The 18,597-nt window shown below is 41.4% G+C and overlaps 1 pseudogene; it reads right to left on the minus strand.

The window, feature by feature from the left end:
• Positions 1-1,483, minus strand: part of LOC140581221 (uncharacterized) — a 28,181-nt pseudogene extending 26,698 nt beyond the window's left edge.
• Positions 1,484-18,597: the final 17,114 nt, after the last annotated feature.

The following is an 18,597-nucleotide window of genomic DNA, read 5'->3' on the forward strand; positions in this document are numbered from 1 at the left end:
CACATTTCCCACGAATCCCAACAGTCTTCCTGTTAAGCTTCCCAGATACACTGAATACAAAATTTTGTTACAGCCAAAGTTGAGTCAGTAACCCATGGAGAAAAGAAGAAAAAAAGACAGTACAGGATTTGTTTTCTGGTTAGAGATGAAGCATGAATTTAAACTTGGTATGATAATAAGATCCTTTAAAAATATAAAAATACAACTGTAATACCCCATGGAATATGACATCCATAGGGGTTGGAAGTGAAGTTTGTCTGTAGATAGGAGGGGATCCTCTCAACCTTTAGCAGAACCACTGACATCAGAAAACGTAAATGTAAATCACGGAAACAGACTAAGAATTCCGGCGTTTGTTTGTATGGTATGTGTCTCTCTCATGTTCACCGTCTAATAAAAAGATTGTTCATGAGACCAGTCCTAATCACATGGACCGGGCAGCATAATCGGCACTGCATTTTAAAAACTCCCGTTTGTTTCAAGTTTGTTCAATGCAGGCAATGAAGCTTGTTGTGAGGTTTTCGATTCAGTGATCTTTGCTAATGCCATTTACTGTGAAGATTGCAGTATTTGTATTTTATTACCATTTTAGGCCTATAGTTGGCGTTAAGTAAAATACGATTCATAGATCTGCCCATGAATGCTGTCAGTCAGATTTACACCATTCTGTAGTGTAAAATGCGGACAATCTCCGCATTTTTTAAAAGTTCTGTTTCCATGGTCACGTTTGAGTGCAGTAATCCCAATATGACTTGACTGATGACATCCATAAATGCACATGGTGACATTAACCCTAACCCGAATCCATGACCCATCATTATATGGTCCCTCTGCACTAATTACACGTCATCTGTGGTTACTGTTTACCGCAAGCCTCTACTTCACCATAGTAATGGCTTGTATGAACACCCCTAATCCTGTTTGAGAGCGCAATAGGGATGCAAAGCCATGATGCTGATTTGGAAACGCAGGGACTTTGTGTTACTACACATTCGGATAATGTCTGCATTCATTCTTAGTCAATTTCCCTCATGGTCTTCTTCATTTATTTCAAATCCCAAACATTTCCTTTGTATCCATGTCTTGGTATTTTGACTGATGCAGATTTTGGCATTTAAGATTTAGTGAAAAATATTACTGTAGTTTCAAAGCTCTAGTAGACTGAGAGAACACCTTCTTAGGCTAGCAGAGTTACAAAATAATACATGTACATTTTTTACTTAAACTGTAGCTGGCACAGTTTTCAGCACTAACACCTCAAACTGCCAGGGATAGGGGTTTGAATTCCACATTTCCTCAGTTTGTAGTTTTTGCAGGATCTGCATGTTCCTCAGGTTCGGTTTGGGTGCAGCAGCTTCCTGCCACAGTCCAAGGACATGCAGTTAGGCTAACTGGCATCGCTGAGTTACTAATAAGGTATGATTCCCCGGGGGGGGCGTGCCTTGTAAGGGACTGACCTCCTGCCCAGGGTGTCCCCCAGCATTGTGCCCTATGGTTGCCTCCAACCCTGTACAGCATAAACAGTTGAGAGATGGATGGATTTTATTAAAATTGCTCAAGAACATTTCTCCCTGGCATTTACTGGAATTTAAAAACTCAATATTTAACAACACTGGCAGAAAGTTGTTGAACTCCTAGATATAATACTGAACACCTGGATACAATATTTAACAGAATAACAGAGAGGGGAGCCTGTACAATCTTTGCTGAACACCTTGATACAATATTTAACAGCAATAACAGAAAGTATGGGGCGCCAAGTGTCAAACGTTCTTTTTTTGCGCACAAAATACATTCTGTGCCACAAAAAGCATTATTTAATGATGAAATCAAGTAACGCCTTGCTGAATTTTGTCCAAGAAAGCATAAAGATTTCACTTTCTTACGTGCGAAATCAAAAGGAACGTTTCATTTTGTTCACGGATTTGATATCAGCATTTTGTGAATTAAAGAAAGTCATTTCATGGACGAAATTCATTTCATGAATGATACACAATCATTTTGTGGAAAATTGATTCTGTGGAATCACGAAATGGATTTTGTCTTTTGCAAAAATCACGAAAGACACCAAGAAATGCATTTCGTCTTTTGCTGGGTCACAAAAGGCACCATGAAATGTATTTTGTCTTTTTCTGAATCACAAAATGCCTTTCGTCTTTTGCTTAGGTAGGCGCACGCCTGTGGAGGGAGTAGTACCTTCTAATGACCAGAAGGGGCAGCGGCTTTGATTTTGCAGACACGTGTAATTACACTTGCATTTAAATGTAATAAAAATATAAAAAACTCCTGGGCTCATACTTTTACTGATTTATATACTGTACTCATTAGTGTCAGTATTTTTTCATTACATTATTTATATTCTTAAGCAAAACCAATGAAAGATCTTGGTGCTGATTCCCGTTAATTGTAGGCTATGTTACAAAGTCAGTTTACCCTGAATAACACTGTCCTAAATAGTTCAGATAAGACACACTGGGTATCCTGCGTGTAAAAGGCAACAATAAAATGGTGAATATTAATATGAATGGATTAGCTCAAGGAGTCTCGACTGTCCTCGTAGAATCGCTGGTGTGGCAAACTGCTGATAAAGGTATAGTTACTCGCCCCTGTCCACCAAGTGTTCAGGGGGGGAACCAGAATTTTTGTCCACAAAATGACTTTCTTTAATTCACGAAATGCATTTTGTCCACGAAATGACTATGTATCATTCACGAAATGGATTTTGTCCACAAAATGACTTCCTTCAGTTGACAAAAGGTGCTGATATCAATTCTGCGCACAAATGATATTTTGTTTTTTGATTTCTGTGCACAAAAGAGACAAAAAAAGTGGACAAAAGACAGCAAGACATTACATGATTTTGTCATTAAATAATGTTTTTGAACGAAAATGAGCGCTAGACACTTGGCACCCTATACACTATATGGACACTGGGACTGTACTGGGACACCAAGCCATTACACCTATAGGAAATTTGTGACATCCCATGACATCTGACATCCTATTATAAATCCATAGGCATCAATATGGGGTTGCTTCCCCCTTTGCAGCTATAACTGGAGTGTGTCTGTGGGATTTTTTCTCCATTCATATGGAAGAGCATTAGTAAGGTCAGGCACTGATGTTGGACATGAAGGTCTAGCTCACAATCTCCATTCTAATTCATCCCAAAGGTATTAGATGCGGTTGAGGTCAGGGCTCTGTGTGGGCAAGTCAAGTTCCTCCACATCAAACTCTTTATGGGCTTTGCCCTGTACACTGGTGCAGTCATGCTGGAACAGAAAAGGGCCTTCCCTAAACTGTACCCACGAAGCTGGAAACATACAATTGTCCAAAATGTCTTGATATGCATACTAAGGTGCATAAAGACGTGCTTTCTGGATGAATTGGGAAAAATTCCCACAGACACACTCCATAATCTTGTGGAAAGTCTTCCCAGAAGAGTGGCAGCTGTTATAGCTGCAAAGGGGGACCAACTCCATAGTGATGCCTATGGATTTAGAATGAGATGTTATTAAAGTTCCTCTAGTAATACTGGCCAGGTGTCCCAGTACTTTTGTCCATATAGTGTATTTCCTTAGGATGAAGATATTATTCAATTTGAGATATTCATCTTCTTATTTTTCAGCCACTCCACTGTATCTTTGCTTTTTGTCCTGTGCGTTTTTGCTCCTGATTATTGGTGGACTGAAACAGGTTTCACTCCGGTATCTTACTTCGTCACCCATTATTCCTGAAGTCCAGTACTTTCTGTTTTTGAGCAATAAAAAACATCTCCTACTGTACCGCTACAATAATGCCTATTAAACAGCTGTCTGTGCTTTTTGCCACCTGCAAATACTGGAAACTTCAAAGACTAAGCCTTGTATATTCAGATATTTCTTGACCGCACTGGAACTGGACATTACATGATCCCAGGATTCTATATTCATTATCCTAATTAAGAATTACATAAACCAAAGGATGTGGAATGAGAAGCAGGCTAACCAGGTCCTGAATGTTATCATGACCTTTCCTCTTTGGAGATCCGGCCTCTTTACCCTGAGGAAGGTTTTATAGACCAAAGACAGAAGGTTATTTATGGAGAGGGCCAATTTTAGAAGCAAAAAGATTGCATTTCCAAAATTTGAGACCAAAATCATGACCCAAACAAAGGTACAATGCTGTAGACCAGGCAAAAGGCAATACAAAGAAAAACCAAATCTAAGTCCAAATCATAACTCCAAAAGCAAAATAACAGTAGTAGATCATAGGGTCAGGTCAGTGCAATACAGAGAAAGCTAAAAACTCCAAGACAACAGACTCAGAAATTGAGTAACAGTAAAATACTATCAGGTTAGTCAAGAAATTTGCACTCACTGAGCCCGGAAAAAGGCAGCTAACAAAATGGTCCTAAAATACCTCAGCAGTAAACAAGTCAGTGCGGCACAGGTGCACTAAAACACTGCTAAGGCGGAGTGTGGCCAGGCTGGGCATTACTGATCGGGGTCTGGCTGGACACAGGGGCGGCATTGAAGTGGCAGGTAGCTCAGTGAGGCTCGAAATGTGTGCCTGGGTCCAGGAGGTAATGGGTCGAAATCATGGATGAATGCTGGCTGTATGTCACAAGATCTGCTAAGTAGAAATTTACTGTAAACCTACCCTCCCCCACGCAGCTCTAGTGGGACAGTCTGGGTAAGCTTATCCAGACCACAGCTATCTGAGTACAGCAGGTACCAAATGGCACCTATAGGTCCAATCGAGCGTGGATGGAATACGTAGGTTTGTCAGTATCTTCCACCCCTGTGCTAACCACTTATCCTGGGACTGCAATAAAGTGGCTTTACCACAGAAAGGTAGAAGAAGAGTGAGCTCTAGGGGACAGAATTAATGAGTCTGCTGATTTAAGGGGACCAACCTGGGATGGAGTTTCTTAGAAGGGAGATGGAGCCAGATGAGTAGAAAGCCAGACTTCTGGTCTGGGATGGAATAAGGGGATGGGCCAGTTGTGGTTGTCAGAACATTTTTGGGTTCCAACAGCCTGCTGGAGTTGGACGTGAGCCTTCCTCCACGCTTGGCCTCTCCTTCTAAACTACTTGTCAACAGCTGGGATGTCTCTGACCTCCATCTTCCATGGGAATAGAGCGGTAAACTAGGACACAATGAGAAGGTGTTAAGTGTAACAAGGTGTGGATGGTACTTAGCCCAAGAGAGAAGCTGGTTCCAACTGTTCTGTCCGTTTGTCTCTCGATGACATCTGGCTGACAGTGTAATGTTAACACTGAAGCAAACTCAGTAAGCTTCGCATACTGGAGGTGCAAATTGGGGTGCTCTGCCCGAAACAGTATCTACCGGACTCCTGATAATCTAAATGCTCAATTAAGAAACATCCTGCTTTCTGAATGATTTTAACATACAGTCTCTTGTGTCATGTGCTCCTTCTCCTGTTCATGTTCCTGGTCCTGTTCCTGCGACCATAACTAACTGTTCCATTCTGCATAATGGCCTGGTTTTGTTTTTAAGTTTATTGGTCTGTTTTTAGCAAATCTCCTTTTTCTGAAAAATAACTTTTTTTTCATTGTTACCACTGTGAGGTTGCTGGCATTAAAGTTTGCTTTAGGCTAACATGAGATTAGCACCACACTATAATGAAATCAATAGAGCATTTTAACAGCTCCGCTGGTAACAAAAAGGATTCATATAACACTTTTTTTTTTTGTAAAAATGTCCGAGTACTGTTTTGTTACTCTTGTTATTTTTTAATGTATTTTATGTATTTTGTATTTTTGTTAATTGTGCCACAATTGACAGATGGACCAGAAGAGAAATAGAATGGATTCGGCAATGTATGAATAACGCTTTACTAATACTAATTAATACACTTAGCCTGGTATATTATTAAGAAAAAACAAAACTAATTTAATATATGATTGTGTAGTGCAATTCAATTCCAAAGTCCAAAGAAATTCCAATAGATGGTAAACATTTAGTACAGATATCAGAAACTGTGCACCAGGAGCTTCATGAAATGGGCTTCCATGGCCGAGCAGCTGCATGCAAGCCTCACATCACCAAGCACAATGCCAAGCGTCGGATGGAGTGGTGTAAAGCACACTGTCACTGGACTCTGGAGCAGTGGAAATGTGTTCTGTGGAATGACAAATCACTCTACTTTGTCTGGCAGTCTGGTAGATAAGTCTGGGTTTGGCAGATGCCAGGAGAACATTACCTGCCTGATTGCATTGTGCCAACTGTAAAGGTTGGTGGAGGAGGGATAATGGTATGGGGGTGTTTTTCAGAGGTTGGGCTGGGCCCCTTAGTTCCAGTGAAGGGAACTCATAATGCTTCAGCATACCAAGACATTTTGGACAATTCTACACTTCCAATTTTTTGGGAACAATTTGGGAGAGGCCCTTTCCTGTTCCAGCATGACTGTGCCCTAGTGCACAAAGTAAGGTCCATAAAGACATGGTTGGGTGAGTTTGGTGTGGATGAACTTGATTGGCCCACAAAGAGCCCTGATCTCAACCTGATCAAACACTTTTGGGATGAACTAGAACAGAAATCCTGAGCCAGACCTTCACATCCAACTTCAGTGCCTGACCTCACAAATGCTCTTCTGGATGAATGGGCAAAAATTCCCACAGACACACTCCATAATCTTGTGGAATTCCTTCCCAGAAGAGTGGCAGCTGTTATAGCTGCAAAGGGGGGACCAACTCCATAGTGATGCCTATGGATTTGGAATGGGATGTCATACAAGTCCTTGTAGGTGTAATTAATGGCCAGGTGTCCAAATATCCATGTAATGTACAAAGTCACACAGAAAATAAATGTATATTTTATCTATCATTTAAAGGCATTGGTCACCTTTGGTCACCTATGATCTTTTGTTTTCAGGGTGCCTCATATTAAGTATAATGCTCGATATCTGTTTGCTTGTATTTTATCTGTAATTATACAACATTTGAAAGTAGTTTAATGTCATTTCTTGAGTTGGATCATATGTGATAATGTTTTATTTTTTCAAATGAAACGCCTTTTATTTAATTTTGCAAAGTGTATTTTACAGTGTCTTTAACCACAGATGCTGTGCATAGATAAGTGCTCTGATTATTTACACAATAACATACTTCCTGTCTTTTTATGCATTCAGAGAAAAGCACAGGCACTGTGGAAGCTCTATAGAATCTGCTGATCTGGTGAATGAGCTGACATACTGAGGTATTTTTTTTTTTACCTTGCTGAGCCAAATGACTCAAACCACGGAGGCACCCATCCCCCGACCTTGGGGGTGTCATGGCGACAGCAGTCTGACGGGGAGACTGCGAGGTGCTTGAAGCGAGTAACTTTTCTGCTACTGATTTTAAAAGGTCTATAGGCCTGTAGAGATTCAATAAAACATCTACTTACCGGTCAAGCGAGGGAGAATATAAAATTCACAGACAATTCATGTGGCTTTGAAAGAGTGTAATTTTTCACTTGGCCAATACAATGATGTCATGTTCTACAGATGTGTTTGTCAGCTACGAGGCAATGGAGCGGATTCAGGCTGTTCTCTATGAGCTTGGCTCTGCAGTTACTGTCATTTGAACACCATGGGACTAAGACCCAAAAGCAAAGTGTGATTTTCCATACACCGGGGCATTGAACTTGATTCTTGTCTGGCACAGGAGATAAAAGGCAAGCCAGAAGGGGTAAGTGTGTGGTCTTGGATTTAAAGGCTCAAAATTCTGTCTGGGAGAGGTATGTTGAATGAAGGTGCTTCTGTACAACCACAAAAAGGGGCTAACATACTGCTGTCCATCACTTTTACCATCGACTTAACTCATCGGAATATGCAGATTTTCTTCCAAGCTCTGTTTCCATCGATCTTAAGCTCTGCATCCAATGCTTTATGTTGTCCAGCATGACAGTGTCTCACGACATGCAAAAGGTTAACAGTTTAATAACGCCTCGACACAGTATTATCAGATTACCTTATCGGAATTTTCAAAGCCGTGGTACCTTCCCTAGGCAAGGGTAGTAAATATTAAAACCGCACCGTAGACTGACTCTCCTCTCCCCTGTGTCATTCCCACGAAGCCGCAGGCCACCAGTGTTCACAGAGTGCAAAGACATTTTTAGGAAATTATTACAGTTAGTTTGTTAGCAAAATGCAAGCATCAGAAAAATGTTCCCAAGCTGGGTAGTAGTTTGGTTTTATCACCTTCAGACAACATTATCACGTGGCCCTCTAGCACACAAAAAAATAACAAATGTATCATTAGCTATTAATTTATTTGACAGGAGTAAATACACATCTACGTATGTGTACGAGTTTGTGTGAATCGGTGTGTGTGTAGGAGAGTGTGGGCATGTGTGTAGATATGTTCAGTGTGTAATAATTACAACAACAATAACAATAGCACTGCAAAAGAACAAAAGAATTACGACAAACTATCAAATGAACAAAAAGCATTAAGAAAATAATATTAAAACTGAATAAGGAATAAAAATGGTGGAAGAATGACTAAACAATATCAAATTATGAGTCACTGACAGCATGAAGATGTGGAAAACGCAGAGAGACAGCGAGAAGGACAGCGAAAGCTGAAAATACCGTCCCGCTGTGTCGTCGGCTTGTGGGAGACCGCGCGAAGTTCAGGAAAGAACAGGTGACACTCATAATAACTGTAAAGTTAGACCACATGGGGGAGGTTGCAGCGGTGAGGGACACCGACCAGGAGGAATTACTGTTTCAGGCAGGCAATGATCAGAAAAAAAAACAGAATAATGCTCCGATTTTAGCACGCATGTGTGAAATGGATTTCAGCAAGTCTTTCTGTGGGTCACCATCTGCCAGTCAACGAGCCAGGAAGGTGAGCCATGGGAAATACAGCATGCAGTACCAAAGGCTAACACCAGGTGGGGCTGTGCAGGCAGGGGACAGTTTTCCAGCAGAGGCACTTCACAAATGGGAGATGTCACGCAGGTTTCTACCCATCTGGTCATAGGACGCCAGAGCAAAGGTGATGCTTGTCAGACAACGTTACCTTTTCCTCCTGTGTGACACTGGCAGAAACTCACAGAGGAAGAACAGATGACAGCATTTCATGAGGCCCATCTTTTGGTCCAAAGAAGATCAAGAAGAACTTACCAGGATCTGTTATGCATTGGGCTGATGGAGAGTGCATGGTTAGCGTTAGCTGTGCTGTTAATCCAAGGTGGCTCCTCTTCATCAGCTGGGCCGAGGACCATTGGAGGATCCAGTACTTATAACATGGCAAAGCTATCAATTTCATTGCCATGATTAGCTTGAGGCCAACATTTCTGACAAGTCAGCATTCATCTGTAAGCAGTCAATTAATATCAGTAATAATACATGAAAATGATCTGCTTCAAATGGCAAGTGGGCTTTTAAAGGTATGTCTGCAACCTTGATCTCTTTTAATACAAGGACTTCAAACAGCTGGCCTCTGGATTCTAACAATGGTATCCTTCTGCCTGCTTTTAGCATGTGCTCCCATTTAGCCTAAGTAATGCTAATCAGCACTGAAGTAATTCACAGGTTAATATCGAGAGCATGTCTCATTTTCATAATTTGTGAATTGATGTAGAGTAGACATTGCGTCTGGTTGATAGTCTTACCTACTCTAACTCATCCATCTTACCAAATAACAGGTATTGATTGTAGGTGAGATTAAATTATAGATATTCTATGGGAATGACTATTGTAAGCCATGTGGGTCAGAGACGTTAGATTTATAGTTCATAGTTTTTTTTTTTCTTTCACCGACTTGCAGCAAAACAATGGGTATAAAAAAAACGAAAGCGAAAAATATATCATCATAAACCACTTCTGCAAAACACATTCCCCAACAGACACAATTAAAAATGAAAAATTAAAAGTCAAGAAAAAACAAAAAAAAAATGAAAGTATGTATGAAAAACAACTAGGAATGTTGATTACATAACCATCTTAGCTGTGTATGCACATTTTAAAATACTCCATTCATTTGTTGGGTCTTAATGGAAACAGATTTTTTTTTCTTTTTTTGATTGTTGACCCACACTTCAAAAAAAATCTCTCTCAATATGTACGCTCTCCTCCTTTTTCAGGAACACGAAATAGATAAAAAATGCCTGGGTGTTGAAAATTGTGCTTTCAATTAAAAAGTTACCATTATAAAAATAGGGTGAATATTAGCTTCCAGTGAATCTTATTTCAGATGGACAAACCTCAGCTGCTTCTTCCTCATTATTAGGTTCTCGGTTGGTAACATGCTTTTCTTAAAACTAAAGGTCTCGCATTTCCCCAGTCCTCTAAACATGAAGCTCTGTTAAAAAAAATAAATAAATACATATATATATGTTTACTCTGTGTTGCATCTATATGGAAACCAAGCAATTTAAGACCCCCACTTCCCTCTGGCCTGAAGCACTGAAATCACTCTCTATGCACACCTGTGACTGGTGACAGCATGGAGAATCCACAACATCGAGTCTTCTGTATCCAGAGCCGTTGTCAATGTCAGGGCTGCCACGGGGGACTGATGTGGCCAATGGCAGCTGAAACCCAGTCACTATAAAATAAGAGTGACAGCATAAGCTTTACATTGGAGATAAAGTGAGGGCACTCTAAGTAAGTAAGTAAAATTTATTTATGATGCACAATCAAGCGCTGTACAAAGATGAATAAACAGCTCAGATTAACAATACATACAGAAAACTATATATATATATATATATATATAGTTATATATATAGTTTTTATATATATATAAAAAAAATTGATTCCCTTTAGTATAAAGTTTTATTTAGTTTTATTAACTGGTGAGTTTTCTTCATATAAATGGAGAGTAGACGTTGAAGAGCACATTTCAATGCTAGAGGATACTTTATGAAGAAGATCAGCATACCACTAAATCAGTCTGTAATTGTCAAAGTTCAGTTTGAATTCTATTTCATAACATATCAATTAACAGTTCACTTCTCCTCAAGATGAAATTTGACATAGCAAAGGAGCAGGTTCCTACCCAATGAGAGCCAGGACTATGGCTGACAGAAGACATTACCGCTGTGTCTCTGTGAAGTCTCACACCTCGAGTGACTCACAGTTTGTCAGCTATTGAAGATGTCATACTGAGTCAATTCCCTTTCCTGAGAGAAGCATGCTTTAACTGACTCACCACTGTCTGTTATCATCCCCCATAAGTTTCATCTGGTGGAGATAAGCGCTCCGATTGCTAACCACTCCCACCAGATACACATCTCACACATCTTGCTGAAGAACGTGTTCCATATTCTTGGGTTCACTTTTCGGGCTTTTCAGTAATTGTTGGCTAGAATGGTTTGAAGCCTGAAGGCAGCTCTCAGACTCCAATAGCTGTCTGGACTAGTAGAAGTTATCGAAAGCCAAGTTTTTATGCAGTGGCAGCAAGGACTGAATCACCACAGACATGCTGAAAACAGAGATGACATCACCCAAAAGATTTCCCGCAAGGATGCTACTCGGTAATGCTACTTCACAGGGCCGATATCCAAGCTTACTGTGCAATGTCCTCCTTAAAGGTGCTCCAGAACAGGAAGGAGAACAAATTAGTTACTTGTTTCAAGTAGATTAGCTTCTCAAGCAAACTCCTGATTGTAACCAAGGAGACAGCAGGGAAAGTAAAGAAGAAATCAAAATATCCAATGGGAAAAAATCCAATGAAAAAATGTGTTTTGACATTATACACTATGTTTTAATAATAGATTGTTAGCCTGAGGAGTAAAACGCTGTGGTTAAGCATTTTTCAGGATATTTGGCCAGTTTTCTCCCCTGTGTATCTCCGGGAAGCTGCTGTGGCAGACGATGACAGCCAGTAATCTTCGCAAAAATGTAATTATGTCACTGCAGTGCTTGACATTACATCATCACCTGTTTACCACAAGCTGGCTACTGGGAATTATGTTTCTAATCTGAGTGCTGGGAGAGATTCATGCTTGGGTTAATCCACTGATGCAGAGAATGCTTGCAGATTTGTGATCAAATGATAAATTTATGTTAGTGGTACTCAACAAATCAACTTACTTTCAATTTGTTTTATTATGAATGCCTGATTTTCTTGGTGACTGAATCATTTATCCTACATGGTAGAGGTAGTCAACAAATCAGACTTACTTTCTAGCTTGATTTATCATGAATGCCTGACTTTCTTAGTGACTGAATCATTTGTCTTACACTTTTTCTGCTTTTCTTCATCATTCAGTTCATTTGCTATTCCGATTATAATAGAGGTCCGTCCCCCCCAGTCACACACACACAGAAGTCACTTCCCCAGATCTGTTGCACCTCTTCAGTAAGGAATCTGTGCTTAGATGGTCAAAGTATCCAGTGTTGTTGCCTGGTTTGAGCATCCTGTGTTTATATAGTGTAATTAGCCTCTGTTTTTTCCTGTTGATGTCAGGATGTTCAAAAAATCCTGTTTTCAGATCTCGCAAGGAGTTTTAGTTTTTTATGGCTCCCAAGAGCCTTGTTTTTTGGTTCATGGCTGCATATACTGAGGGTACCGTGTCTAGATGTAAACATCATTGGCAGGAAGAACCGTTTTCCTCCCATGACGGGTAGGGAATGAGGAACACAGTGTCTTGCCTATCAGCCTATCTGGGACTCATTGGGTGTCAGTGAACGCATGTCTGCAGAGCTCAGAGCAGATGGACCAGGGCACAGTTATCTGAAGGGTTGCTATAAAAAACACACACAAAAAAAGCTTCCATTACATAGCTTAACCACTAGATAGCTTAACCAGGAAAGCACGGTGTTTTAACATCTGTTGTTTCTCTCCAGTCAGTAAAAGCCTACAGAGTGAGATTGCTTACTCTACACCCTTAGCCCGAAATCAATCTCACTCTCCCTGGACAAATGCACAGTTCATGAACTTTGCAGCATTTCCCTCCACATTCCGGCCGGTGCATGTAGCTGCCACCGCTTGACGATACATGCTTATCTTTAGCATACTTTCCCAGCAAGCAAGTCCCCTGGTAGACATCCATACATGCTACGAGAAGACGAAACCTTTCCGCTGTGCAGGATGGGCGAGATGAAGTTCAGCGGGGTCATTGTGTATCTCCCCAATCAAGCAGTAAACACATCGGTAAACGACAGGCCGGGGGAAGGAGCCAGAATTGCGGGGAGCTGAGGCAACAAATTCCCTGAGTATGCTAAAGATCCGCTCCACGCAGGCCGGGCCGCGGACTCATAATGGAAGCGGCAATGAGGGAAAAGCTCATCGCAGAATTAACTCCGAGCTCTGACGGGCACGGACGATCGGTAAGCGCGGCAACACTGTCCGTTTGGAGCACCTCACTGACATTAAAATCCGAAAACCCCAAATATTAATGAGATGATTCAAAATCATTCAAAATATTTGTTCAAATACTTTAATATATGATAGATAAATGGTACAAATGATACTACTCTTTCATTACAGTATATGCATTTACAAGCATATCCATAGCAAATTCTGCTCGTTTTGTCATTTCATAGCATAACAATAAATTATGAATATTATTCCCAATAATATCTTAAACCAGCTAACCAAAAACAGCACTGCAAGGCTTTGATATCTTCTAAGTGACTGCTGGCCAAGGGTGTAGTTTCAACACTGGCAGGGGTCAAATCAGTGCCGAACCCCCCGCTTCCTTAAACGCACAGCACTATTGGTAGGCACATGTCACTGCCTTCTATGCCTAAATCTACACCCTTGCTGCTGGTAGACTTAGCATTATACAGAATTACGGAATGGCTATTTCCTTTTATCCATGTGGTATAGAAACTCTCTTCCAGTGACAGGGACATTAGACTATTCCTTTTGACCATGATACAGAGGAGACAGAGCATTCAGGAATCAGCACAGCATAGTAATGCAGGGTAAAGCACATTTAGTAATGTACACATAGATGGATACAGTTTACATTGATGTTTTTTTGTCCCTCTGTTGTCACATTGCATATGGAGAATGAGCACCTTGACTCCATCCAGTCCTTACGTTGTGGACAGAGATTGGAGAAGCAATGGTCTTCAGAAAGGCAATGCATCACATGGACAGGACTATTGGATTTATTCAAAATGATTAATTATAATTAATAACTTTACTCGCCGAAATGTTATATACGATGTCATTTATCATGGTTGCATAATTTTAGTACCTCATCAAAATGGAGTTTAACAGCAAACTGACACTGTTGGCTTTTTCTAATGTTGTGAATTTCCATTCAGATATAACCTTGGGCAGGCAGTGTGCTGGCTCAGTGGGTAGGGCTCCTTCCTCATAGCAGCAGGGGCGAGGGTTCTAATCTCAGCACCGCTGCTGGTGTGTGCGCGTGTGTGTGTGTGTGGGTTATGTGTATATTACATTCCGGGGACCAAATATTTCCACAATGTGATTAAAACCTCTCTGTCTCCTTGCTGTGGTTGTTCCTGTCCCTGTTGTCTCTCTTTCCCTGCTGTTCCTTTCTCATTTGTCTCTCTCTCCCTGCTGTTACTGCTCCTGTCCCTGCTGTCTCTCTACCTGCTGTTACTGCTCCTGTTCCTGCTGTCTCTCTCCCTGCTGTTACTGTTCCTGTCCCTGCTGTCTCTCTCCCTGCTGTTACTGTTCCTGTCCCTGCTGTCTCTCTCCCTGCTGTTACTGTTCCTGTCCCTGCTGTCTCTCTCCCTACTGTTCCTGTCTCTGCTGTCTCTCTCCCTGCTGTTACTGCTCCTGTCCCTGCTGTCTCTCTCCCTGCTGTTACTGTTCCTGTCTCTGCTGTCTCTCTCCCTGCTGTTACTGTTCCTGTCTCTGCTGTCTCTCTCCCTGCTGTTACTGCTCCTGTTCCTGATGTCTCTCTTTCCCTGCCCTTCTTGTCCCTGCTGTCTCTTTCATTGAGCAGCAGCCCTGTCTTTGCTCCCAGCTGATCCTCCAGCTGAATGATACACTTCAGCTCCCTGATCACAGTGCATTAGTATTCGCAACTGCCTGTTAGCCAAAATAAACCCTGCAGTTTAAATTTTATTTCCGGATTAAGTGGCTTTTCACCAACCCTCGTTAATTCCGAGGGAAATGATGTGTGTTTGCAGACGACAGCTCAGAGCGTCAGAGTCACAGAGGCCCTTGGCTAGGTGGTGAAGCCCCAGCGGGTCTCCCAGCGTCGCATGGGTCTTGTGCACAGAGGAGGAGTGAGTCCCAGGCAGCTGGGCAGGTGACGGTGCTTCCAAGGGGCTGGGGGTTGGGGGATGGGTGCTGGAGGAGGGTGCTGCTGGAGGTGGCTGCTGAGCATGCTGCCATTTCACATTGGGCATTACAAGGTGGGTTTTATTTTGATTTGTTCTTAGTCCAGGAATATTAAACATTTATTTAAAGGTAACATCAACAGGGTCAAGCAACAAATATAATTTGAATTATTAGATTAATAAGCAATCTAGAGAATATGGTGTTATTCTACTGATTAATGAGCATATGATATCAGTAACATGGGGCTAAGGGGGTTTTATTATGGATTAACCTCAACCTGCTTTATCTCTCAATGCAGCACACAGAGCAAATAGATACAGAAACACAGGCACGTTAACCTGCCTGGAAAACACTCTCTAACTACCTAATGCTTTCAGTTTTTGTCCTGCTAATTATGTTCCTAAAAGTAATTGGATGACAAATTCAAACTGTGTTAAAATGTCTCATTTGAGTGATTGCTCCATGACTAGTGATTATCGCGCTCACCTTGAGGCTATATAGGACATAACGAAAATACATAATGAAATGGAGAAACAAAGAAATAACAGAAGAAGGTGAATCCCTTTTCAGTTTTTATTAAAATGAATATTGAGATAATGAGGCCACATACCTTTATCAGATATCCCTCCTTAAAAATGCTAATAGATCATAAGATCATCCAACGAGAATTGGGCCATGGACCATTGGAGAAGTTTTCCATCTCACTGAGAAGTAACAGGAGTGGGAAGGGTAATTACTTTCGAAACCTGGACACTGCACCTGTGAAAGCAAGATAAACAAATACGGCCCTGCAGATGTACGTCGAGGTCAAGGGTCAAAGGTCATGCTATCCATCTTTCTGAAAGCAGGAGTAACACTGAGTCAAACATTTCTTTTTATAAGCAAGCCTTTGACTGGAGAAATGTAAACTGTAACAATGCTTGTTAGAGTCTTTCTTTTACTCGTTGTTACCTTTGTGCCTTAATAAAACAGTGAATATAGTTTGTAATCCACTGTATTTGTTTCATGGATCCTTCTGGTTATATTATCCAAACCTAACAGCAAAACATGTCATTAAGTAATATGTGAAGGCTGATTTTTTTGCATAGGTGTCAAAGTAAACATGTCCTGACAAACATGCCTTATATTGCTGGATGGCGAAGTGTTGGGTTACAGAAACCTCTTCGATGCCCATATTGGCTATCGGTGGCCTCCTTTGCATGTCACTAATGGCAATACCAATTATCTAAGTGGCTGAACAGCAATTGGATTGTTGCACAGTGCTGTTTAGATACCATATCACACTTAATGCTGAAAGCACAGTATTTACTTTCAATTAACCTCTGGTGTTGCAGTGAGGTGAGGGGGGGGTGAGGGGGGGATCAGGGTGCTCTTTAACACATACGTAACGTAACTGGCTGCATCAGAAGAGTAGTTTACAATTCTCGTAATTACTTGCCTGGGACAAAAAAACATGAGTAAATGAATGAGGCACATTTTGCTCTCCCAGGGTGTGGTGTGCAACTGCAGTATTCTGTCATTCTAATGAATGTGACTCCCACAGTCAAATGAATTATTAATCATTAAAATTAATTGAATCACAGTAGCCTCACCTGACTTCCCCTCCGCTGTCAGCTGACACACAGTTGGCTGCAGTTTGCTCCACAGGAACAGTGCGCCGATCTCAGCCGTACGCTGTTGCTGCATTATCCCATACCAACACCATACAATGTGGGTGGGCCCAGGGGGGAAAAAATAAACAATAAGTCACCTTTCAAGCCATCTGAGACTGATAAATATGAAACTCAGGTCTATGGACAGGAGAAAGGGAAGATCTAAGCCATGGAATGCTATCTGTGGGATTAATCGCATTAATGTTACGATTGATAGGTGGCTCAATGGGTAATACTGTAGCCTTGCACGTTTAGGGGTGAGCATCTGAATCCATCCTTTACCACCTGGAGATCAGGCTAACTAATCCATCTGAAACTAAACACACATGTGTCTGGACTGTAGTTGGATGGGATACTTACTAGCTGGAAGCGTTGTTGGTTTGGCCAATGGGAAGCCTGTCCTGTGGTTGTTGTGGATCCCAGTGAAGTGATGGGGACACTGTGCTGTAAAAATGGCGCCATCCTTTGCGTGAGACGTAAATCTGATGTCCTGAATCTCTGAGGTCATAAAAGATTCCTTGGCATCTTTCGAAAGAGCAGGAGTGGTACCCTGATGTCCTGTCTAAAATTTCCCACCGCAGTCCTTTTAAATCTGGCCTCCTAATCATCCCCTGTATGTAACCGGTGAATTCTCTCCTGCCCCTTCACCACCTTAGCTGTGTGGTGAGCGTATTGGCCCAGAACGGCTGCTGTCGCATCATTCAGGTGGGTGATACACAGTGGTGGTGGTTGAAGTAGCTCCCCTTTGGTTCTGTAAAGCACTTTGGGTCTCCTGAAAAAGCTCCATATAAATGGAACATTCAATCATTCCGTTTTCATGGTCTCCTTGTGCCGTGCGGTTTGTGCTAGAAGCTCTTGTTTTCTTCCACATTCAAAAGACATACCATTAGGCTAAATGGCATCTAAAATTGCCCATAGTGTGTGTATGTACAATATGTGCCCTGTGAGGGACTGGCTTCATGTACCTTTGCCTTTCATCCTGCAAGGGATTGGCTCCAGGTTCCCCATGACCCTGCACCAGATGAATGGTAGGAAAATGGTTTTGTTTTTAAAAATGGTCGCGTGAAATGATCCTTATTGTTATTGTTGATCCTCATACCAACCGTCCGCTGTGGGTAGCCTGAAAAATGCATGCATGTGTGTGTCTATACTACACGTATTTATTAGGATGCATTTGTGTAATGATGGAAAATTGTAATGACCATGACCTACATGTAATCAATAGTTGAGGGTCGTAATAATTGCTCTGTTTATGGCTGGGTCATTTCTAAAGCTATTCTAACCCCAAGCTCCATTAGAAATCTTTGAGGCAGGAAAAAATATGTCATGGATGGTCTGATATATGCTTTGAACTGTGATCTGAGTAAAAGTAAGTTATTCAGAGTAAAAGTGCATATATTTTATGGTCACATGAGGTCCATTTCTTGAGGGCACAGTGGCATCCCAACATCCATGCCCCTAACCGTGGCACCAGACTGATACCACACTGCCAGTCAAATTTAAAAAAAAAACAATTTACAAACACCAGCCACGTCATTTAGGAAAAACAGCCTACAACTCAGAATCAGCTTTATTAACTACAAACTACAAAGGAGAGGAGCCCAAAAATGATCTCCACCAGCTGGCTGTGTAGCTTTGATTCTTCTACCCATTTCATCCTGAATAACCTCCATGTTATGAGGAGGTTGTAGGAAATTAACATGCCAACCTTCTATACGATCACATTGAGGATG

This window comes from Paramormyrops kingsleyae, chromosome 19, assembly GCF_048594095.1.
Source record: "Paramormyrops kingsleyae isolate MSU_618 chromosome 19, PKINGS_0.4, whole genome shotgun sequence".
NCBI classification, from domain to species: Eukaryota; Metazoa; Chordata; class Actinopteri; order Osteoglossiformes; family Mormyridae; genus Paramormyrops; species Paramormyrops kingsleyae.